General features: G+C 36.9%; 1 protein-coding gene and 2 long non-coding RNA genes across 4 annotated transcripts in view; 1 reads left to right on the top strand and 2 right to left on the bottom strand.

The window, feature by feature from the left end:
- Positions 1-24252, top strand: part of DCTD (dCMP deaminase) — a 61532-nt gene that overhangs the window by 14631 nt on the left and 22649 nt on the right. The window lies entirely within an intron of this gene.
- LOC134167973 (uncharacterized) lies at positions 971-22929 on the bottom strand. The gene is made up of 2 exons (XR_009966347.1): positions 21622-22929; positions 971-1952 (listed from the first exon to the last, which is right to left on the bottom strand). It is a non-coding gene; the product is annotated as an uncharacterized LOC134167973 (long non-coding RNA).
- Positions 15830-18687, bottom strand: LOC134167933 (uncharacterized). The gene is made up of 2 exons (XR_009966339.1): positions 17816-18687; positions 15830-17526 (listed from the first exon to the last, which is right to left on the bottom strand). It is a non-coding gene; the product is annotated as an uncharacterized LOC134167933 (long non-coding RNA).

Here is a 24252-nt window from a genome sequence, read left to right as displayed (position 1 = left end):
CTTATTGCTCAAGGTTTTGTATTTCTACAGCCACAGGCAGACATTACAACAGGTATTAAGCATATCAAGATCTACCTTTAAGCTTCTTTTCAAACTGCTAGCCTAGGCACTTGAGAAACACTGATTACCATCTGATAATTTTGAAATAATAATAATATGACTCTGGAAGGCTCTAAAAGCAAATTTATGTCTAAAATGTATGTAGAAAGGGGATGAATCAGAAACCAATTATGTTAATGCATTAATCGTTATACTCCTATTCAGAAATAAACGTTCATATTGTTATACCCAGGTTTATATTATTAAATCCAGGGGAGAAACAAATGTCACAAACAGGTAGCAAAAGGTTTCTCCTGGCAGGATGAAACTATGTGAACCTAAAGATCCACAGTGTTTCAAAAGGCTTGAGGCACTGTCAGAATTCAGTCCTTCTAACTGCATGTTCGTAAAAGATTCAAATCTGTTTGCATACATAGATTTTAAGATAACATGTAGATAACAGGTCATACGTGCAGGTACAGTGGAGCATTTGGAAGAAGTGAACCTTTTACATTAGCAGAAGCTTGGAAGCTCAGCAAAACAAAACTTAAATAGCACTTATTTAAGTTAAATAGCAAAAATAATGGTATGTGTATATATGTATAATTTGACAATACATTACGTTTTGCTATTCTCTGCTAAGAATGATACCTTTAATCTCTTGCTGCATCTGAATATGTATTTGACAAACATAACCACTATTTTTTTCATCAGTATTACAAAAATTGTACCTCAAATATAAATATTGCTGTCATGGGACAAAGCTTTATGTAATATATGCAAAAGATACAGTAGCATCCAAGAGTTCACATTTTGTAGCTGTTTTCATTAGGGAAAACCTTTATTAACAGTAAGCATTTTTTTCCTCAGCAAAGCTCTTTCAAAACATTTGCTAATTAAAACCTTTATATCTCTTAGACAGTAAAAGTGCTTTTTCCAACTTGCAATAGCTATGTAACTTATTTTATTAGTGGTTTAGTAATAAAGTCAGATAAACCTTTGATTTAATAATTAGCATTTATAGAGTGCTTTCTGCCTTCAAAGCACTTTGCAAACATTAAGTAATTAATTCTTGCAACTCCCCTGTAATTTGGAGAAATATATTCATACATGTTTGCCTATGGTTTAGGAAATGCAGTATTATCTTGGACTTTTTATGAAACAGAGAATTAAGACCTATGAAGTTATTCACTTAAGCCCACAAAGATGGAAAAGTCAGAGTAGGAACTGAAGGTAAACTGTTATCATGGTTTAATATGGCAGGCAGCTAAACACCACATAGCCATTTGCTCATCCCCCCCATTCCAGTGGGATGGGTAAGTGAACCACGAAGGAAAAAAAAAAAAAAGTAAAAACTATGAGTTGAGATAAAGACAGTGTAATAAGACAGAAAAGGAGGAAAAGAAATAATAAAAGAATCAGAATATACAAGACAGATGATGCACAGTGCAGTTGCTGTCCAACCACTGACTGATGCCCAGCCAGTTCCCAAGCAGCAGCCCCTGGCCAGCTTTCCCCCCAGTTTATATACTGGTTATGATACACAGTGGTATGGGGTATCCCTTTGGTCAGTTGGGTCAGCTGTCCTGGCTGTGTCCCCTCCAACTTCTTGTGCTCCCCAGCCTATTTGCTGGTGGGGTCGTGTGAGAAGCTGAAGAAGTCCTTGACTTCATGTAAACACTGCTTAGCAACAACTAAAACAAAAACAAAGACAAAACAAAAACTAAACCAAAACATCCCTGTGTTATCAACATTATTCTCATCCTAAATCCAAAATGCGGCACTGTGTAAGCTACTAGGTAGAAAATCAACTCTATCCCAGGAGAAATCAGGACAATTATTCTCCTCATGCTTTGCTGTACTCCAGTCACTCTGCTCTTTCAGTGATTTTCTCTGGAGGGGTCCAGCCAGATCTGCCAAAGAAAACCAAAGCTTTGGATGCTAAGCAGGTCCTTCCACCTTCTCTTTACCCAGCTTCTGAGGCTGCTCGCTTGTGGAATGTGCATACCTCAGGAACATGGGCAGTGGTTCACACAACAGGTTTGCCTATACATGCTGGCCATGGCTATGTGGCCATCAGACATAAAGGGACAATGAGAAGTCATTTGTAGCGTTCCAACTCAGCAAAGCAAGTAAGCTTTTTTTACTCACAAGCTGTAGGAAATTTCCTGAAAATAAGGTACTTTGGTTTTGGAGTAAATAAAGGCCATTAACAAGATTTCAAAATTAATGGCTTGTTTTCAGTGAATTTAAGAATTCCTTCGGGTACAAAGGCCTAAATATTTATGTTGTGAATTAATATTAATACTGTGCAAGTTTTTGTGTATTTTTGTAAGTGTATTTTTGTGTGAATGATGAAATAATAAGCCAGAATCAATTGTATCACTGCTGTGTATCAGTTTCTCTTCAACCAATATTTAAAAAAACCAAGAAACTTCAGGACATTTTCAGTAGCTCAACTGGGCCAAGTTGTCATAACTTACAGTGTCTTCTTCAAGCAAGAGAAACAGCAACAGAAAGATATCTGCTAATACACACTCATCATTTCATTCAGATAAGGAACACAAATAATGTAGGAAGTTTGTAAAGATTAAAGAATTAGGGGTTAAGCGTTCCTTGGTGATCTGCTATTCGTTAAAGAGTAACTTCTTGTGATTTTGTTTCTGTACGACGGGTCTGTCAAAGGAAGACTACTAGAAACCAGAACAGTGCTCCATTTTGTATTTGGTGAGCTAAGCACTATTTCTCTATGGAGATGAACAGATTTTTTTTTTTTTTAATTTGCTATTTTATTGTATTTATAATTAGCCGTCTGGAAAAAAAAAGTTCTCTTTTTGCATCTGCAGTGATGCATTGATTCTTTCATTACAGCAAATACACATGACCCCCGGTGTTCAACTGTAAACAATAATAGTTACTGGCTTCATTAGGAAGCTAGCAGATGGCTTATAAGTTCTCATGGTAGCTTTTATCCGTTTGAGGCTTGCAGTGTGCAAATGTTTGTCTTTTAAACAGGATAAAACAATGTAAAAGGGACTCTGTGCTTTGCTTTTATTAGTAGCAATTCATTTGTATTGCAGATTTGAATCTGAGTATCTGAGTGCACTGTCTGAGTGCCTTGCCTCTGCCTCTGTGGCATTTTCTGTACCAGAAGAAATGAGATCAAATACTACTTCTTGAGCTTTAACAGAGCTGTATTTTTCTTAGTAGGACTTATGTTATAAACCCAATCTCTCTTCCCTTCCCAAGTGATGCCCCCTTTCAGCAAAGAGGCAGCATTGCCTCTAGTTTACCTTACATGGACTGGGGATCACTAGTGCCATTTTGTCATTCCCAAACATTATTTACACAGCCAAATTTTTGTCTACAGTTTTGGAATACCTGATGAATAACAGCTCATTTACTGTCATCACCAGCCTGGTGCCTGGAGTGTGATGAACTTCAGGATGCTTCCCAGATAGGCTGCAGGCAGTTGCAATGATCATCAAACATAATCACCACATTTATTATGTAACTGGACAGAGCTATCTGAAGACCAGTTAATCTTCAATAAAATTTGGTAGAGCACAGTAGCTTTTTTAAAGCAGAACAGTTTTATTTTAGTATGTGAGTCTTTAATGGCTTTTCTTGTATTCCTAATACAGCCCAGGGTCTCATTACTATTTTCATGTACTGAATTTTGTTTATAGCTGGAATTGAGCCACATTATCAAGAAATAGAAGCAGGGGTTGTATATTAAATACGGTGCTAAATACTTTCAGTTCTCTTTCAAAGCACTTACATATGGTGATGCAAACTTCCTCCAAGTGTTGCATCACTGTGTTTCAACTGGATATGCACATGGAGGAGCCTATAGCTCATAGTTTGTGTTCATTCAGTATTGGCTTCTCATGGTTTCTTCATACTAAGGCATGAGCATTTGATTTTTACAACGGGAATGCCTCTCTTCAGATAGAAATTGGCCATTTGTTTCAGAAAGGACCATCAAAAATTAGAAACTTTTGTAGAGGAAAAGTCTCATTTTGAGGGCTTAAATAAACATCACTGCCTGGGTCTTGTTTTTCCTCATTGTGTAGTAAGTACATGAGTATCAAATTAGAGGGGGGTTAAGCAAACAGTGGTCTAGCGTATCTTTATGTATTCATATTGTATTTTCATGTTCTATATTCAGTTTTAAAGTTCAAAATTTCTTGTGTTTGGAGGGATAACGCTATCTCCTGGAAGAGTTACTGGAATTTTGCATCCAGAGCATTTATTTTCACTTTTTATCCTCTTCTGTTTTATTAAAAATAAGATTTGCATTAAAAACTTTCTTTCTTCTAAGCACATCTGCTCTTGCTTCTACATCACCTGGAGATCTAAACCTCTGCATGTGACATCTTCAATGAAGAATAAGCAGCAGGAACAGATGAGCTTTCAAGAAATAAAGATCCTATTTTCATGCAAATGTACCAGTAATTAAAATCAATGGGAGAAAAAAAAAAAGGCAACTCAATATGCAATACCTTCAAATTTAATTTGAGGTATAATAGTTTTAAACTTTTCCATAAGAACTCCCAGACTCTTTAAGTGGTTTAGTTTTGAGAACAGTAATAATTGTCATTCAGATTAATGGGTTAGTTTTTCTTATCAAAAGACACCTTTAAAATGAGTTTGGGGACAATAGTAAGTTTTAAATATTTTTTTTCCCCCTATGGTTTAAATAAAGTTAGTTAAATTTCTAAGTAAACTGTATTTCCATTCAGGTCTCTGTGTGAAGTATAGCCATACACAAAAAGCCAGCCTAAGGCCTACCACACAGCCCACATGACTTCCACTATGGAAAGTATGCCAAGCTGTATGTTCAGCATTTACTCTTCCTTCATTAACCATCTCACTTTTCCTGAAGGAAGCATTTTACTGAAAAACAAAGACTCTTGTCTTTACTAAGTTTTACCATTCCTTATTAATCACTTCAAAGCTTACAAAATGAGGAAAAGGAAGACTGTGGTAGTAATGCATCCAACAAGTCTATCCGTTTAAAACCACTGCAGAAATTCTGAGAGATTTAACTTATACCTAGTCTAGTCTAGTCTAGTCTATGTCTACAATAAAATAGATTTTGAGATCTTCTCATGACATATGAGCACAATTCACAGTAAAATAAAATAATTGCCTAAACACTGGACCTAGCTCCATTCATCTTTGAAGTTGTAAGGTTGCAGAGTCGAAATGCATAAAGAAGTTCTGCCATTTTATCCTATGCTATTTAAATTCATTACTCAACACGTAGAAGTAGTCACAGCTCCCAGGTGACAGGTGCACCTTTATTGATTAGAAATAAATTTATTTGTGATGGGTTTGGAAAGGCTGGGCATTACACACATACATACATACACATACACATACATATATGCGTATATATATAAACAATAGAAAGGTGCATACTTTAGATTCCACAGAATAAAGAAGTGAGGTATTGATGATTTATTGATTACAGCTTACATGTAGATGAGGAGATGCAGGAGCTGATAAATAATGTAAATATTTAAAAATTCTGTCAGAGATAATCTAAAGGGAATATTGTGATTTGCAATAATACTTGGAAAAACTCCTTCACTAATGCCTGCAACTAGAATTTCTTGTACAACAGGCTGAAGTATGGCCTGTGGACTTCACAGGGATCTGGTAATGCCCCATCTGCATAAGCTAATTTTTTCTTCTTTTGCATTTCTGACTTGTTTGGTTGGTTGGTTGTTTTTTTCCTAGGGGAGGGAGGTGGATCACAAGAATAAAGTGAGGCAGGTCTATGGAAAACCATTACTGTAAATGCTGTGAATAGGGCCTACTGCTACATTTCAGTGCTTCAAATATCAGTGGAATTAAGAAATGGAGGAGGCTAATAGAATTTGGGTTTAGCTATGGTGGGTATGGCAACCATGCTCTATTAATTTGTTTCTGAATAAGATTTACTGAAATATTTTAGCTTCACATTCATGCAAACTGTTGGAACTTCCTCATAGATTTGCTAAGCTGGTGCCTTAGGCAGCGACACCAAGTGTTTGAATTCCTTGTGATAACGAACAATTAAAGCTAACTGAAAGCACTTATATTTTTATAATTGATTTAGCAGTTGATTGTCTCTCAAGATTAATGATTCCCCTGTGCTCAGAAAATAATGTTGCCAGTTGATGCCTGAAGCCGTATTATTTTTATTGCAAACATCATAGATGAAACTGATTTTTTTGTCAATTATGATTTGAGGAGATGAAACAGTGTTCGTAAAAGTATATATAAAATACAATTTTGAAGGCCACCATATAGACCATAGTATGTCTGATGACCATTTAGTCATAAATGAGCTACCAATAAGTACATTTGATATATTAATTCTTCCCCATATAATAACATAAAGCAAGGAACTTGCAGTAAGACCTTTTTTTTATAATACAGTATCAAGAATACTTCCATTTTGCTTCTACCCTCGTTTTATTTTCATAGCTTCATTCACTACATACCTATTAGAAACACTATTAGATTTCTTCCAACCTATTAGAAAGACTTATAAAAATTTTCTAGATGTCTTGAAAGCTTTGTAAAAGAAACAATCAAATGGAAAATTCTCCAGAACAGGATCCCAAGAAACTATTCTCAAATGCATTTGGGCTATTTGCATTCATCATTGTACTCACAAAGAGTAGGAATAATACCACTGATGCCAGTTGTGCTAACAGAAGATTGTTCTGTTATGCATATTCTACCAAAAATGGTCATTACTATTGCAAAACTCAGCATTCAAAAATTAGAAACTGACAATATTATAAAAAGAAGCATTAGGAAATAGCTTTAGGGAGGGAGAGTAGGGATAATTTGCATCTTAATACATGGATACAAAATCTGGAAAACTACCAAAGATGGATATCTGAATGTCTTTGAGGAAAAATTCTTTATGAAAATATTAGATATGAAGTATAGATTTAAGCTTTATTGGAGTTTGACAGCGCCTTTATATTACCATCACCATTAAAATGATGAAAATACCTGAGATATGTTAGAATTAAGCAAGAATAGCCGTAGGCTGATTTAAGAGAGACATAAAAGAAAACCATGAATGCTTTCTATACTGACTTAGAAGGATTTAATAACACAGAAGATCTACAAATATCATTACAGAACAGGCCAGCATGGCAGAGATTAGTTCATCCCTTTCCTGTGAGAAGGATTCAGATGGGGCAAGAAGGTTTATTTTCTTCTTTATTCTTCCCAGTACCTTGACCCGCAGCACAAAAACCTCTCAGAAAGGATCCCCCACAATCACTGCTTTCAGTCCTATTTTCTCAATAGGCATCTGACATCAGTAGGAAGGCAGATTTATTGCTCTGTGTAGTGAAGGTTAGAACTAACTGCAAAGAGACCTATCTTGTCCCGTCCCATCCCGTCCCTTCCCATCCCATCCCGTCCCTTCCCATCCCATCCCATCCCATCCCATCCATTTTCTTAATATGCACTTACTAACTTACTGTTTTATTCTTACCAATAATGAGGTGTGATGACTACCCTTAATTAACATCTGTCCTAGGTATGCAGGGAGACATATAGGCATCTCTTGGTTTTGCTTTGTTGAGGAGTCTTCTGTTTTATGGGTTAGCTGGTCTTGCACATTGAACAGAAGGTAGTGACCCTGTGTAATAATCTTTTCTTTCTTCTTCCCCCTACCCTCAATCCCGCCATGATTTTGTCTGTCACACAGGTAGTTGTTAGCTGATAGAGGCTGATAAAGACGTAACTCATCAAGCTGTAGCCCCACATTCTTCATCCTCCAGCTTTGTTAGCTTGACTTGATGCTGCAGAATACTGAGATCTCAGATCTTCAGACTTCAGAGCTATGAAAAAGCGATATGAAGAGTGAAGAATGATTTTTGTGTGTCCAGAATTGACTTTGATTCTCAGAAGATGAGTAACAAGTTAGAGGGTGTGGAAAAATGCAGGTTTCACATTGCTTTGCTGTTATCTAGGTAACTGAAGAATGAAAAGCAAGATCATCATCTAGCACAGTTCAACAAAGAAACTGCCTGAGAGCAAGCATTAGTCTGAGATGCAAAGATGTAAGAATCCACAAACAATCCCTACTTATGGACTGACTTGGCCACTTATTATTTTGTATTTTCAGTCAGAAGAGACTTAGTGCCCCTTTGAGCTCTTCAAGTAGCATCACTTATTTCTTTGCTTCAGCTGTAGCCAAATGTTTATTTGTGAACTGCTGTTGTCAAAAGAATAAGCTATCTCAATGTCAATGAGTATGGTCAGACATAAAGTATAGCTTGCACTTGCTGTTGTCTTAGTCTTTTCTGACTGGTTCTCCTGAAGGCTGCATTTGACAACTGAAAAGGCAGGTGGGAGAATAAACTTTCATGTGACTTATGTAGGATTTGGTAGCAACAGCACTGCTTCCACTTGCTGTTCTTGAGTATGCATATTTAGAGGAAAGGGGGAACTCACACTGCAACACTCAGAGTGCAGGGATATCACAGCAATAATGAATTTAGCGTATACCATACTAGCTAGTATAGCAGTGAAGAAAATCACTTAGTGCTTAATATATGCACTTTTGAAATGCAGTGCAACTAAATCCCTCTTAATTCCCAGAAGTATCACAGCAGTCTCCCAAGAAGTGCTGTCCCCTACCTGTATAACTCCTTCTTATTTTTTGACAATAACTGGAAGATTCTCAGAGGAAGAGAAGAATTCGTTTTGCAGTTTTGTCGGTCACTGATGTGTCTGTGGGTATGTTTACCAGTTCATGTCTCAAACTCAGACAAACAAGTAAACTGGTGGAAAGAACTGTTAATCTTGATCTTCCTGAGACAGATTCAAACTAATACTCTCATATTCAATTCCTTTCATACTCCTTTGTACTATGAGTCTGGATCTAGCATTCTCCATCTTCTGCATATAATTTTTGTCCTTTCTAGCTGCTACCAGATATTGAATGGCTAATTGCATTTATGCAGTATTTTACATTCTTAACAAATGGTCTGAACATAGTTTAATATAATAATTTGTCTAATTACCTCATGTTTTAAACTGTGTATTGAACACTGCTGGCTCTTTGACATGCTCAGTACAGCCCATAGTTTGGAGCATAATTTCTGTTATTTCTTTAACTTCCTTATGATCACTTTTACACATTTTACATTTTCACTTCTGTGGCATATACATACCTGCTTTTTCCATTTGTTTCAAACAATGTTTTCCTCCTTTCTGTTCATGACCATCTGTTACCTGTATTTCTGACACACCAGACTGCATACCTGGAAGCTCTGTTAGGTGTGCATTTCATTAGCATCTGAAGAGGAGGACCTGATGCTAAGCTCTGTGCATTTGTCATCTTCCTTTTACATCTATGGTCATTCCTTGACTTTGTAATCAAGCCAGTTTGTTATCCAGTTGAGTATTACTTCCTTACCTTCTTACCCTATTCATCAATAATGTATTTGGTACTGGATTAAAAGGTCCCTTGGAATCCAAGTGAATAATGTGTGCTTCTTTACTCTTGCCCGCTTTTATTGTCACTTCCTCAAAGAAATTATGCTAGTTTGTTATGCATGGTTTCCATTTTGGTAACTTCACACTGAAAGAAATATTAAAAATTCTATTTGCATGGAAGGTCCTGGCAGTTTACCAAAATAGAAATGTTCCTCTTGTATTTTTAGATACCTGTCATAATGCAATAAGCAATATTTAACATTTTACTGACAGTATATGAAGCAGTGTATTTGGTACTGCACCCAAATGCAAAAATATGTTTTCACATAACAGAATGAACTACAGCCTAATAGAGAACAAAGTAGATTCCATCAAGAAATACTTTAAAATGTCATGAAACATATATTTTACCCTCAGAAATCTGCCAATCAAGTTTTTACATCAGTTACAGTTTCATAAAGTACCCTGGGGTGCAACTCTGTGGCAATATGAAGACAACAAAGGAAATACGAGTCTGCAAAAATGTCACAAACACATTAAATCTAAAAAGTACCCATTAAATTTGATGGAAGAAGAATTACTGTTCCAACCTATTAGGCTGTTATATATTTAGAACTGAAATTCCTTTAAATTTCACTGAATTTAATGCCACTGAAACCCCTATGAATCCAAAGGGATTCATGGGGAAGTCTGATTTGAGCCTTTTGTTATATGCTGTTCTTTTGACTTTACTGAAAATCTTGTGGGCACATAAAGAGCAATATAGATGTTTGCTGCCAGCACTTCTTTTTTTTTCCTTGTATACTGCTTTTTTGTGCTTTATTAATTGATATGGATTTTAAATAATGACAAAAACAGAAAAATGTGAACATCTTCTCTTTTGGCTGTGTGAAATCAGAAGAACAAAGCCTGAGTTTGTGTCTCTTAATGCAGAGAGAACATAACTATATTCTATATGCAAAGCATGGTACCATAAACTTGACCACTACAGCAAACTTCACAGGCTGGTAGTCAGCCTTAGACTCTAGCTTAGGGGGCTAGTTTTCCAGCCTTTCCTGTGACTTAATGCTTTTACCACACTGGCTAAAATGTCCTACCATTGCTTCTTGAGGGTTTCTGGTCCCTGGTGATTGTCCATCATGATAACTGATCTCTTTGCAGTGCTGAGTTTATGGTTGGACTTGATGATCTTAAAAGTTTTTTCTGACCTAAATGATTCCATGATTCTAGAAAGAGCAATATAGCAGATATTGTCTTGGAATTTACCTGTGATAGAGCTTTTCTGCTTTTCTAAACATTTTCTTCCATATTGAATCAAGAAGCACACTCTTTTCAACCACACTGTCTGAACTTCAAAGTCAAAGGCTAACACTAGGCCTAGGCAGAAGCCTTGTGTCATGCTTCAGACCCCTCAGGTTATCCCTGGGAATCCCCTGGACACCTGCCCTTCATTTCCTTGGTGTCTCTTTTCTGCCACCAGTCTCATCACCCCCTGTAAGCTTTCTGGCTTTTCAAACCTTAGCCCTAACCCTTAGGACTAGCCCTAGCCTGAGGCTGGATTCATGTTACATTCAAATCCTGTTATGGGCTAAAGGGATCATACCTTAAAAAAGGAGGTAAGAATGTAGTTTTCGTCCTAGTAATGTTTTAATTATCTAATGGTACAAACTACCCCATTAATACAGAATGAATATATTAACAATACAGTTAAGATTGTTGTATATAAACTTCTTTGTTTCTGCTCAGTTTCTCTGCTCCTATGCCCACCTTCTGCATGTCCCACTGGACCCTAAAGTCGACAACTTCCATCTTTGTTACAAAGACTGCATGAGAAATGGAGGTGTTATGAGTCATTGGCCCCCTGCATCCTTTGCTGCAAATAGTTTGATGTTTGCAGTAGGAGTTTCTTTCCCTTCTGTTTAGGGGTCTGCTTGGGTTTTCTTGCTACAGTCTGCATCCTTCTCATTGATGAAGTCTGAGGTTTGCTCCACAGCTTCCCACAGACCCTATCAATGTAAAGAGCCACTGTGACAATGGGGTGGTTAGGCCTTTAACATATAAAGTATCCACAGACCAAGCTCAATCCAGTTAGCTCAACGCAGTTGACCAGAAGACAATTGTTACACACTGAAAAGAAAAACCAAATTAAAATCAGCTCTGGTCAAGAAAAGCCCAGACAGCTCCTGAGACCCTGCACAGCCAAGTCACTACAGAGTCTCTGGCCTTTTACTAGTATTGGCAAAATCCTATTTACTGGGCTTCATGTGAATGCACTGAAAAGGATAACATAGTGAATAGCATCACATTTTACCAGTAAGAGGTCTTTGATTTTCTGGGCCTTTTTCTCCATCTGGAAAAAGAACCACACTCTTTCCAACTATTTTTCCTCAGTCTTGCCCAAAGGCTAATGTCAGGCCAGCCTGCTTAGGATGCCCTCCCATAATATTCTCCCTGGAAACCCACCAACTTCTGCCTTGCATTTCCTTGGTGATCTTTTTATTTCCTTCAGTCTTACCATCCCTATAGATTACAGTTTAGCAAACCCTAATTTTAACCTGAATTCAGGTCTTCTGGAGATCAAAGTAGAATGTATCAACATCATCACCCCAGTATTATCCATATCTTTTTTGTCTCATTTGGAAAACGTTTATTAGACTTGTAAAGCAGTATTTTCCTCAACAGAATGCTAACTCTTCCGCAATAAATCAAATCTACCCAGGTGTCCCCTAATTCTGCTCCTTGTCATGGTATATAGTAATTTGCTCAGTACAGGTCAGACTTACATTCCTATCAGTCCTCAGATTTTCTTTGTAAACTTTTTAAAGAGCTGATGTCACATCTGCTGCCTTCCAGAAGCAAGGCAATTTTAAGCAATAGATCACACCCTGCTGTAAGTAATTCAGCTCTTTTGTCCTTGAGTTCCTTTAGAAATTTGGAGTGAATACTACAGAGTCCTGCTGATTTTCACTTTATCTATTTATTCCTTAACCTCTTCTACAGTATTTTCAATTTCAGACTGATCTTCAGATGAGTCCGCCACCAAGAAGGGTTCTGGTTTTGGAATCTTCCCAGTTCTTCCCACATCAAACAACAATGCAAAGGGTTCACTTAACTTCTCTGCAATGACCTTGTCTTCTCCAAGTACTCTTTTTATACCCTAAAAAATGAACTGGCCTTACAGATTCTGGCAAAATTCCTGCTCCTGATGGGTTTGTAGAGAAAAGGATTACTAGTTTTCATTCCTTCGTCAGTTATTCTTCAGATGCTTTTTGGTCTGCCTTATTACATTTTCATATTTAACCTGCCCAAGTTTGTAACACTTTCTTCTTGTGTCATTTGAACAAGACTTCAGCTTTTTCAAAGACGTACTTTTGCTTCTAACAACCTCACTACCCTGCTGGCTAGTTACACCAGCTTCCTTTTGCCCTTTCTGAAGTCTTAAGAGAAAGTATGTGTTTCTACTACAATACCCTTAAATAGGTTCCTTGGTGCCTGTACGGAGTTGAGGCTCTGAGCTGCCCTTTGCTTCCTTGTAACAAACTTCCTCTTTCTTACTTCATACTCTTTTATAAATTAAACCAAAATTGTAGGGAAGGAGTGCCTGGGTGTAAGCCTTTAGCTGTTCCTTCACCATGTTCTAGTCTAGATGTTGTTGAGGAAATTCCTGCGTTCCCTTCCTCAGAGCTGAGTCTGTAGAGAACAAAGAAATTAAAATGTGGGGAGATATGGGTGAATATGTGCATGTGCTGTTCTAGCACTTTCTTTGTTCTTACCTACCCTTGCTTTTTCCTCTACACCTATGAATAATCATGCAGCTGCCCTGTGCTTCTCTCCCCTATACCACTATTAGTTGCGGTGAACAGTTGTCCCTATTTGTATTTTTGTGGCACTCTCACTGACATTTTGGGACCATGGCAGTAGGGGGTGACTGGACTTTTCTGCCATCATATCCAGAATGACAATGGTGATACTCTGCACAGTAAGCCTATAGATAGTAATGTGTGCCTCAAGCTTCCCTACTAAACCAATAGGTACAACTCTTGACAGCACCTGTTCAGTGACCTAGCTGTTTTATGAGTCTTGCACACGCAGGTCCAGCAGAACCGAAGAGAATGGCCCAGCACGGAGGCCTCAATGCAGAAGTCAGTTGTGAATAGTTACAGTCAATGATTACGAGATTGTGCAGAAGGAAGATGTAGGGCTATCGTTTCATGAACCTCACAGAAGGGACCCTGGGTAACTCTGAGCCTCCAGTCAGGTCTATTCCTCAGGGCGATGGCCTACTTGTCTGAAGTGTATACCTTTGGATACAGGGGAATTGACTGTCTGGACTGGGAAATCTCTATCATGGCCAAAACAGTTCAGTTGTGGCATTCAGAATCCATGACTTTTCAAAATAATGAGGTGTAAAAATAGTAACAGACTGGAATCTTCTCCCTTCCTTTTCTATGGCATTTTTTTCAGATTTCTCTCCTAAGGTTCTTTACCCCTCATGTTTCTCTGCAATCCAGTTCAGAAACCTTTTGAAGAAGAGCTGAGGAAAAGCTGAAAAGATTTCAGCTGAAATCCCAAATTTAGAACTTTCCTCCATGCCATGCCCCTGGCACTTTCCAAGTGATGGAAACCAGTGAGAAAATTGAAAGCTTGAGCCCTGCCTACCACTTAAAATTAAAAAAATGTGAAAATAAACATGTAGAATTAATCCATTCTGACATATTTTAAATTTGAGATCAAAGAGATAAACTTGTCACAGTGGGCTCCCACAGAAGTTGGGGAGATAAGATTCCTGAGGCTTTGATCATCTTTGGCTGATCCTGAGCTGTCATTCAGAGGTTTATATCCCTGGAATATATAGTCGTGGTTACAGTATGTTCCTCTTTCAGTATGCATGGATATCTGCTTTGCAGAAAGTAAAGGATTTTAAGCTCTTTTGTAAGATCACAAAGATTAAGATCTTGCATAGCAAAAATACTGGGTTTTATTTATTTGTCCTCCAGCAGTGAGGCACCACTATTATGATTGGATTTCTCCTTTACCAGTACACTTGCTGTTTCCAGCACTATCTATTTTGAGCTATAGTTATCTTACTTACTTTTGTTCTGCACATTAGTATTTGCCAGTGGGTAGTCATGAGTACAATAGGAATTCTGTGCAAGCAGTCCGTACTTCTGACAGGGCTTTCTTGGTCATACTACTGTTGAATTATCAAAATGAAGCAGAAAAACATTTTATCATTTTATTAAGCTTTGTTTGATGCCAAGTGGAAACAGAAGACTACCTCCATCAAGAAATCTTTCTTTACTGGATACCTGATGCACTACAGCTAGCTAAATATAAATAGCTTTATTAATATTTCTTACAGCTTCAAGCTTGGAGAATAAAAGCATTAGTTCTTATGGACCATAGTAGTTCTCATATAATCTGCATCTCATTTCAGCAGCCATCATCTTTCATTTGTCAGCTCAGAAAAATTGACAAACTCAATCCAGTGTCTGTTATTGACTGCAAGAGCTGCTATTTTCCTGGTAATTATGTTATTTCATGCCTAAGTGTGAATTTAAATGCATAATTCAAATTCTTTTGAAGTTACAGGAGTCTTAGTGTTTCATTCCTTTGCATTATGCTTGACAAATTTAGGTCTTATTTACCATTTCTAATTATTTTTTTTTAATCTTCAAGGGAATTTTGCTTGTCAAGCTATTCCATAAAAACATAATTTTGGAGTAAGAATTTACTCATGGAAGCTGACACATAAGCAGAAATTGAGACATCTCACTTCCCCAGTACATTAAGGTTTTACTTTATTTGCCCTGTGATTTTAGAGGCTTTCAGATTCACTTAGTTCACTTTAAAAAAGTAGTTCAAATGCACTTCTTCTCTAACAAAGCCTAGGAAACTTGTCTTTCTGTACATGATAACTCATATTTTCACACTAGCATTTACTGGTTCAACCTTTAAATAAACCACCAGCTCTCAGAAGATTGGAAATAAAATAATCAGAAGTGGTAATCATGAAAGGACCATGAAAGAAGAGCTTTGATAAACTAATAGTATAATTAGTCACTGAGAGAGCAGTGGAAATTAATGTTTGATAAATTGCACTTTAAATTATATCTGGAATTGCATTTCCTTGCAAAATTGAGCGTAAAACTATTTTCTTATGAAAAATGATGATTCTCTAAATTTGGAATCAGAATAATGTCAGAGAGGCTGTTCTGACATTGAAAGACTGAAAAAGAGACTGGGGTTTGGTTTAGTTTTGTTTTTTGTTTAATTATGTAAAATCTAGAAATACAGTATTTTAAACACGGTAAATAGCAGCCACTCCATAAAGTGAACTTTATTTGGATAAGAATTTAGTTTTAAATTTATCTTAAACTTGAAACGTAGGCTTGTAAAACGTAAGTGTTCAAACATTCCTGCAAATCAGGGAGGTAGATGACATGATGAAAAATAATGGAATAGTCAGCTTAGACTAGGAAAAAGCACAAGACTGTAAAAGACTCTGTAAATACAGTGTATATATATGTTAATATATCATACAAATATATGTGTAATATGTAATGGTCAGTTATAAGCTAGCAATAACAACTTTTTTATATTAAAAAAAAGTTTTGAAAAGATATTTCAACTTAATAAAATTTTTACTTTGCCTCTGTCATTGACATATGATTGTAATTGTAAATGCTTAGTTATCAATGAGTGTTGTTCTCCTGACTAATAAAAGGTTAAGCAATGTAAAGGGGAATAACCTGAAATGGGGTCAGAGTTCCAGACAATTTTTTGCAGCTGATTTTTGCAAATGAGTCACTAAGGAATTTGTCTTGGAAGCGTAGGAAATACCACCAACTACACAAATCTGAGACTCCAGTATTCTGCTGCCTGCCTGCTGAAGTGAATGTAAACATTGTATGGGATACACTAATGAAATAAAACATCTGTGGGTGTAGTTTCTTCTCATGCTCTAGGCAATTTAAGTTTGTTTTATATCTTGAATCATGAGACTTTATATCCCTCATTCATTTTAATACTATCTAACATACCTCTTCCTATTCTCATTATTTATATAAAAGCATAATCTTTCTTAAGTCCTGTTTAGCTCTTGTCTCTGAAATGTCTTTCAGACATGAGTTTACAGGTTAATTATGTACCAAGAAAATACTTCCTTTTATCGTTATTGTGTGTGCCATTTTTTTCATTTCTTGTTGTCTTGCATTATGAAAAAGAGTAAATAAAGACAAATATTGTACCTAGTCATAAACATTAAATGTCTGTTATAGCAGTATGTCATCTTATCTTCATTTTAACCTAACATGAAAACATTTAATTTCCTTTTCTGCCTTTCATTGTACTGGTTCCCCTTCTGTTCTTTACTTCCAAATACTGGTTACAATACTGAATATAGTATTTAAGAGACGCCAATGGACGTGTCTCATCTTACAGTGTTTCAGAATTAGCACAGATATCCAATTTAATTTCATTTTGAATAATGTTGTTCAGAGAATATGAATTTCATCATATGTCTTGGCCACCAAATCTAATTCTTGGGATTCTTCTCAGGACTGGGTTTATGTGCAGTTGTCCACTAGAGAGCAGGCTGAGACCAACAAACCCATTCTGTTCATGTCATAAACTGACTTTGAACCCAGGTGTCTTAATGTAAATCGTTAGTACATTAAAGCACTGCACCTTCTAGCTTCAGCTGTGAGTATATATACTGCTATCAAACTTGATGGATATAGCTTGTGAAGCTTAGTGACCTAAGGTGGTGATAATAAAGTATTCTGGAACCTGGATAACATTTTATTCTGTCACTACGGTTTTCTTGCTCTGGTGACATCAACTAATTTGTACCACTTTGCAGGGAATTTCTGTATTCAGCTTTTCAGCCAGAATCTCACTTTTCCTGCACTGGTCTTTTCTCTGTCAGACTGAATTTCTTTCAGAGACAAAATATTGCTCAATATTGATTGCATTGTGCTAGCTAATTTCAGGTTCTTGTGCTGCAGATCAGCTGAAGCCCTGTTGAAAATATTGAAGAACTTTTAGCACAAAATGCACAAACAAAATGACCCATATAGCATCTCCCAACAAGAATCCTCTGTTGTCAAATCCTTAAAAAAAAAAAAAGTCAATTTAACAGACTCTTTGCATGGAAATATTTTTATCCTAAAAAGTTGTACTAACAAGAGCAGATAGTTTTCACAAAGCCCATAAAATTCTTATTATTTTTGGCCTGTTTCTTATTTTGCTTGTGTAAGACATTCATCTTCTGTGGAAAAATGCTTACCCAGAGGACATATATACATACCAGTGGAGAGAATCAAAGTTCTCATTGTTACTGTCCTTACAGAACCCACTGAATTTCTGTAGAAGTAATAGGGAGGGGGGTTTATTTACTTTCCTGGAAATTAAGAAAACCACATTTCAGTTCCCTTTTGCTTTCTCAGTTTTGAAAAGTATGAAGTATATCTGCTATTTGATTTCTTTATCTCCTTAGGTTCCTGTGAAGGCTGGCCTCAAAAGATAATTTTTCTCCATTACTTTGTACCCTAATAATATTCTGTTGTATTCTGAGAAATAAGAATGCTGAATATCTAATGTCTGTCTTCACTTTCCACAATCTATAGCCCATCCACCTTTGAATTCCTTAATGATTCTTGCTTCAAAGATCACATCCCGCTCTTTGTCTTCTTTACCTAATCATCTATTTTCTTAAAGCATTAAGCTGCTGTGGCTCCATGCTAGAATTCCTCATTTACCATATACTGTCTTTGCCATCTGAGTTGATGCCTTCCTAATGTGAATATGTGTTTATTTATAATGGTTTTAAAGTTAAAGTAGCATAAAAAATATGGATACAACTTGAAAGATAAAAAATAATCTTAGTAGAAGCAAATGCTCAGCTAGGGTTATTTCAGCCTGAACAAATCATGTTTGTCTGATGTAGACAACTAAAAGCAGACTCTCATAATAGGAAAGTGCCAGGAAGTCTTGAAAAGGAATCACACTGCCAACTCTGCTTATGAAATAAATTAGGTTTACTAATGATTATATTTCCTTTCATATCTACAGAGGGAGAACAGAGTTCCTGTTCTTCAAAGCTGAGATGTCAAATGTATTTCCTGACAGCTCCAGCTCACTTTTCATTATTGATAAGTTAAAGCAGCGTGGCTGTTAGCTGCTCTTCTGTAATTAGTTGATGAGTTTAGGAGACAGCCAGAACTTTTTTGGAAGAGGTGAAAAGAAGTCATATGATAGTGGCACCTGAACTGTCTCTGCCCTGCTGCAAAGCTAACACCCAGGATGTTACAAAACAAGGCTTCATGCCTCCTGTTTTACCATTGTCTTGGTGTCATGTCTTAGGAATGGAGCAGTTATTACTGAGGAAGGAAAACGCCTTTGGTGGTAAAGGGTATTTGGGGAAACGGGAATATTGGCAAACTTGAAAGCCAAGTAGGTCAAAGGGATCTAATCATGCGGAGGTTAGATACAGGACAAAACCAGGGGGACTGCAGCAGTTATTTCTGTTTCCTTTAACTTAGTATAATTTTGATGTAGTAGTATACCTAAAAATCCTGAAATATTTGTCCAGTCCACAGGTTAGCTGAAAGGGTAATTCATCTCTTACCACAGAATGGATTTAACACATTTACTTAACACCTTCCATACTAAATCCCATATAAAGAATATAAAGATGTAAGAAAATGATTCTGTATAGTGGCTCTTATATGAAGGTTTAAGTATTATCACACTGTAATAATGAAATCTAAAGATACATCTAATATAAATGTCAGGAAGTTATACATAAATTATGAAAATTCTCTGTATAAGAAATCTAAATCTTATCATAAAGAAAAATTTGAAAGGAACAAGAAGAAAATTGGAAAGAAACTCCACTGAGGTTAAAGGAGACAATCATAAAATGAATTTATATCAGGAGAATTAAAAAAAAAAAAAAAAAGGCTACAAAGAGCAAACTAGTTGCTCAGATATGAAGGGATACATGTATTGAAGATTATTTGTATGGAATGGAAGAGGAAAGGTTTCTTTCTTCAGAATGTGTCTGATGTAGTGATGACAGGTAACTGTTCTTGTCCAGGTGGAGCTTCTGCAAGTCAATACACTGCAACAGATTTTGGGACTTAGGGAGAGTTCATGGAAGTATGGAAAGTATGGAAGTTCATGGAAAAACTACTGCACCGTGGTAGGAAAACTGTGCTGAATCGGAAGGGATGGAAATAGAAAATATTCTTTGTAGATATTAAAAATAGCCTTGAAAAATAAGGGGAAGGTAACAGAAGAAATAGAAAGCTGTGAAGAATGTAGGTGGGTGCTGAGTACAGAAGCATCATGGCAAGAAAATAAAATTTTATACTGAAAGCAGAAAATTAATTTCTCACTTCTAATTAGGGAATAGCTGTGATCATGACTAGCATGGGTGGGCAAAGATGGTAATTCATGTTTTGGAAGAAAACACCAGGGTTGCAGTCTGAGACTTTATGTCTCAGTTTACTTTTCAAAGAACAGCTTAGCAAGATTATCTGTGATTTCCAGTTCTGGAAGAAGATAGAAGAAAAGATTACATGCAGGACCTTCTGTTTTTCTAGCACTTGTCTTTGTGTGTCAATTGTACTACTTTGCTTAAAACGGGGAATTTGGATGCAAGGGCAGGTATGAGTGAACAAGGAGTGTCAAAAGTAGAGGACTGGTCAGAGATAAGATACAAACATTAAAACAAAGAAAACCAGAAAGCATCAGCAAATAACATACAGAAAGAACCAATTGAGCTGGAGAATATACTGATAGCAAAGAAACTACAAAGTGATTGAGGTACTGGGAAGGTAACATTTGCCTATAACTAGAACCATCAGTATAAATAAAACAATAAAAGAGTCAAAATATGGAAAACCACCGTATGTTCATAAAAATGTTAGGTGAGATGAAAAAGAGCTTTAATGTTAAAAATTGGACAGAAGACTGTTTAAAGAATATTATTTATGTACTCATTTGTGAGCCCAGTCAGAATAAAGTGCAAAGACAGCTGTCAGAGAAAACTCTGCCTGCTATTCAAGGTCAGATGCTGGATTTAGGGAGTTCTGGATTTAGGGAGTTGGTGAACTGCAGAAATTCTGAAAGACTGAGAATATGATATTCAAAATAGTGTCTGACTTGGACAGGAAGGACAAAAACTTAAATCTAGGATTTGATTCTAGTTTTCAAGAAAGAAGATGCTATAGAAAAGGTAAGGTAATACACAAGCCATTGAAACCTGAGAATAGAAAAGAGAAAAGGTTTCCATGAGGACATCAAAATCATAGAAATACCTTAGTATTGACTGGATTCTGTCAGAGATGCACATCATGCAAGCTTTTCTGGCATTCAGGGTTCACAAATCTCTAAAAGTGCAGGCATCTAAACACAGATTCTGATGTCCTGAATTTTGGCAGCAGAGTTTGAAAATACTGGATTTGCAACAGTCTTTCATCTGCACTAAAATTACCATGACTCAGAAAAAATGTGGACAGGCTGGAAAGGGTCCATAGAAGGGCCACAAAGATGATCAAAGGACTGGAAAGCCTGCTGTATGAGGAAAGGCTGAGAGAGCTGGCTTTGTTCAGCCTTGAGAAAGGAAGGCTCAGGGGAGGCCTTAAGCGTTTAAAGGGTGGCTACAAAGAAGATGGAGACTCCCTTTTTACAAGGACTCACATGGAAAAGACTAGGGGTAGTGGGCACAAGTTAGTCCGAGAGAGATTCTAACTGCACACAAGAGGTAAATCAACCATTGTAATAATCCCCCCAGGGAAGTGGTGAATTCCCCAACACTGGACACTTTTAAGATTCAGCTAGACAGAGTGGTGGGACATCTAGTCCAGCCTGGTATTCTATGATTCTGTGATTCTATTTGGTTTTGATCAAAGGCTTGTAATTAGTTGCATTTCTTACTATGTTTGTTAATAAACAGTTTCAAAATTATTGAATTCAAATTGAATCAAAGAGATACATGCTGAAGTTAAAACTCCTGTAGTAATTCTGAAATGCTTATGCTCCCCATACAAAATACTATAATATAAAAATCTAACAGTTTTATTGCCATCTATTAATGGGCTGACTTACTAATAAGCTGCTGCAGGTCTTCCAGTGAGGGGGTTACATCAGCAGGACTTTGTTCATACCGCAAAGTCTGACATTGCAACAAACATAATTTTATCAGTAAGGAAGTAATAAATTCACATTCTTGATTAAATAAACCATAGAAATTGAGAACTGCAGCATATCCCAGCAGCTGCATTTGTATTTAATATGTTCTCGGCTATGTAAGTATAGGAGGAAATGTTTAACTCAAGTAGAAACTCCTATTTCGAAAAATATTAGAAGATGAGATCTGCCTAAAAATTACTCCCCTTCTCTAGCTGTGAAAGTTATGCTGTCAGTGAGCAGTACTTCTCTGAAAGACTGACAAGAACCAGATGTTGCAATATTAAGACATATTGTCATATATATTTATTTTAGAGTCTTTTTCTCTAAATCTAGTAATTAGTTCCTGAAAAATTCATTCTGTTACAGACAACAGCTCATTAGCAATTTCTCTTTACTTTTCCCTTAGGTTTTGAGAGTGATTTCAGGGTGGTCTACCAAACTGCATGCTCCATATCCTAGCAAATAGCAAACATTATTCTCTGAATGACAACTTACACATATGCTGCATTTGTGTAGAGATATTGCTTGCCAACAAAGTTAAAATTGAGTCCGTTAGCAAGCAGCAAGAAAGTGGAGAGGGGGTCTGAAACCTGGCGTTTCCCCAAACTCAACTTAGTTTGCTTTTATCAAAATTGACAAAAGGTAGAAGATGTGAAAATTTCATAACCAGTGAGCTAAAAATATAAGCATCTTGACAGATGGTTATATATTTAGCATGTCTTTCAAACTTGCATCACTTCTGATTAATAAGAGCATCTGAAATATCTGTAATCAGCTCAGATTGTTCATTGACATCTATACAGCAAGGCCATGATAATCCATGCTCCAGACTTTCACCTAAAAAAAGAGAGAGTAACAAAAATAACTTACAAAAGTCTACCTGAGGTACTCTGTGCTGCTTCATATTAATCGTCTCTCTGTGAAATAAAAGAGGAACATGTAAGGACAGGGCTAGAGTGTCAGATACAAAACTAAAAGCAATTCAGCCTATTTTAGTGCATGCCAGTCTGAACAGGGACTTTGAGTCAGACCACTCTAGTTCTGTCACAGAGATCTGAATGGTCCTGAGACAGATGAAGGGTGCAAGTAAGCTTCTAGATCAAGCATATGACAGGCTTAATGGAAGAGTCAGACAGCAGGTCCAGAGAAGCTGCTGCTTTCAGAAAGGACACAGCTGCTAGAGACATCTTACAGAACCTTCCAGGCACCAGGACTTTGCCCCACACCTGTTGTGCTTCCCACAGTGCAACCCAACAATTAGATCACAGGGTCCTGGCCTGAATATCACCTAATCCAGACGTAACTTTCTGTGGGTATCTGTAACCACATAACTCAAGAAAGGGGCTGTCACATCATGTACCACCTCCATAGCACATTGTCAGAAGAGTAGTCACAATTCGACCACAAACTTTCAGTGTAATTCTAAAGAAGAAAAAAAAAAAAAAAAAAAGGAGAAAACCAAAATATATCTAGGTTCCCCAAAAATGTGTCATTTAGCAAGACTAGTAGACTTAGGAGTCTACTAACTAAAATTCCACCAAAAGTTTTCCCTCTCAGGCCATATATTATTACAGTATTATTAGAAAGCTGAATGTTTTTGGTCTGTTTTTTTAGAATTACGGAATCACAAAATGGTTTGGGTTGGAAGGGACCTTAAAGATCACCTAATTCTAACTCCCACCACCACGTCAAGGACACCTTCCACTAGACCAGGTTGATCAAAGCCCCGTCCAACCTGACCTTGAACACTTCCAGGGATGGGGCATCCACAGCTTCTCTGGGCAACCTGTGCCAGTGTCTCACCATCCTCGCAGTAAAGAATTTTTTCCTAATTCCTAACCTAAATCTACCCTCTTTCATCTTAAAACCATACCCCCTTGTCCCATCACTACACATCCTTGTAAGAAGTCCCTCTCCAACTTTCTTCTATGCCCTCTTTAAGTATGGGAAGGCTGCTCTAAGGTCTCTCCTGAGCCTTCTCTTCTCCAGGCTGAACAAGCAAGTTCTCTCAGACTGTCTTCATAGTAGAGGTGCTGCAGCCCTCTGATCATTTTTATGGCCCTCCTCTGGACTCACTCCAACAGTTCCACATCCCTCTTGTTTTGGGGGCCCTACAGCTGAATACAGTACCCCAGGTGAGAGTACTCACAAGAGTGGAATAAAGAAGGAAAAGCATTTCCTTTGACCTGCTGGCCACACACCTGTTGACGCAGCCCAGCACATGGTTGGTTTCTGGGCGGCAAGCACACACTGCCAGCTCACACTGAGCTTCTCATCAATCAATGCCTCCTTTTGAGGAAGAACAAGATAGAAGAGTCAATAATAACCTTTGAAAAATTGAAAAAAATTACACATTTGTGAACTTTACAGATGGAGATATGAGTAGCTTCAAATTATTACAGAAACTTATTTGCTAAGCATGACAAAACCATTTGTTTTGCATTTAAAAAATAATTCTTATGCTATTTTATAGAAAGGTGAAAACTGTACTCCAGAATTAAAAACCTCATTGCTTAATTATATAAGCAGTTATTTTGTAGTATGTAT

Source organism: Pezoporus occidentalis, unplaced genomic scaffold (assembly GCF_034315485.1).
Source record: "Pezoporus occidentalis ecotype Australia unplaced genomic scaffold, CSIRO_AGI_Poc_V1 ctg1, whole genome shotgun sequence".
Taxonomy (NCBI): domain Eukaryota; kingdom Metazoa; phylum Chordata; class Aves; order Psittaciformes; family Psittacidae; genus Pezoporus; species Pezoporus occidentalis.
Note: the sequence above shows the minus strand (reverse complement) of the source record. Positions and strands in the feature narration are given on the sequence as shown.